Genomic DNA, 1,025 nt, shown 5'->3' with positions numbered 1-1,025 from the left:
ATAGTTCGAGTTTGGCCACTCAGTTTAAATTTTTATCAGGAAAATATATAAATTTCAATTCAAATTTTAATTGCGTCTCTTGAAAGTCTTTAAAAATAAACAGGGTCCCAATCAGATGCTCTGGGGTATGAGATGGGGGACATTGAAGTGTTGAGAGGAGGACTGCCAGGACCTTGCATGTAACAATCTTCTTGTAAAAAAATATATATGTGGAAAATAACTTTTCGATCCGTGATCTTTGACACAGAATCTCCCAACAGGGACAAAGAAGAGACAGGAAGATCCGAAGACAAGAACCTACAGCTGCCTGGTTTTTATAAAGAAGTGCTGTTTTGTAAACCTTAACTGGGAGTTTTATCTGAATAGCATTATCGAATGGAACAACAAAATGGGTAATAGAAATACATTGGTTTGTTAATTAATCTCTCTCTTACTTTAGAAATGAAGTGCTGAATTTTTTACTTCGTGTAGTTCTTGGCCAATCGAATTGTTGCAGATTCCTGTACAGCATAAATCATTTCTGTGTTACTGGTTTTATCGTAAGCTGGAGGGTTTATGCTGTGTCATAACGAGTCTAAACAAATTTGGCAAAACAAGTGTGCATCTGTGCAGTTCTTTGAGTGAACTGGAGATTTGCACCATTCATGACCAGGATGAAGTGATTCTCCCCGCCGTGATCTGAATCTCCAAAAGTGAAAGGCCACCCAACTTTGCCGTAGTTGACAGGATTTGAACCTGCGTGGGAATGCCCCAATGGATTTCAAGTCCATCGCCTTAACCACTCGGCCACAACTACAAATGCATGCACAGCGCTCCCATTTCCAGGTGTCTGTCCCTGGGGAGCTTAGCAGTAGTGAATCATGGTTTGGTTTATTTGAATTCAAAACCCACAGCTTTCAAATCGATGAAATGTCGCGACAAAGTGGGTCTGGGTGTTCCACCCCGATAGGTGGGATCTATATTCAGCTTAAACGACGGCGGAAAATGCAGAAAAATACTCAGCAGGTCGAGCAGGATCTGGGCTG

At 41.2% G+C, this 1,025-nt stretch overlaps 1 non-coding gene across 1 annotated transcript; it reads right to left on the bottom strand.

The window, feature by feature from the left end:
* Nucleotides 1-714: 714 nt before the first annotated feature.
* trnas-uga (transfer RNA serine (anticodon UGA)) lies at nucleotides 715-796 on the bottom strand. The gene has a single exon. It is a non-coding gene; the product is annotated as a tRNA-Ser (tRNA).
* Nucleotides 797-1,025: the final 229 nt, after the last annotated feature.

This window comes from Hemiscyllium ocellatum, unplaced genomic scaffold (assembly GCF_020745735.1).
Source record: "Hemiscyllium ocellatum isolate sHemOce1 unplaced genomic scaffold, sHemOce1.pat.X.cur. scaffold_758_pat_ctg1, whole genome shotgun sequence".
Lineage (NCBI taxonomy): Eukaryota > Metazoa > Chordata > Chondrichthyes > Orectolobiformes > Hemiscylliidae > Hemiscyllium > Hemiscyllium ocellatum.
The sequence above is the reverse complement of the archived record's forward strand: the minus strand, read 5'-3'. Positions and strand labels throughout refer to the sequence as shown.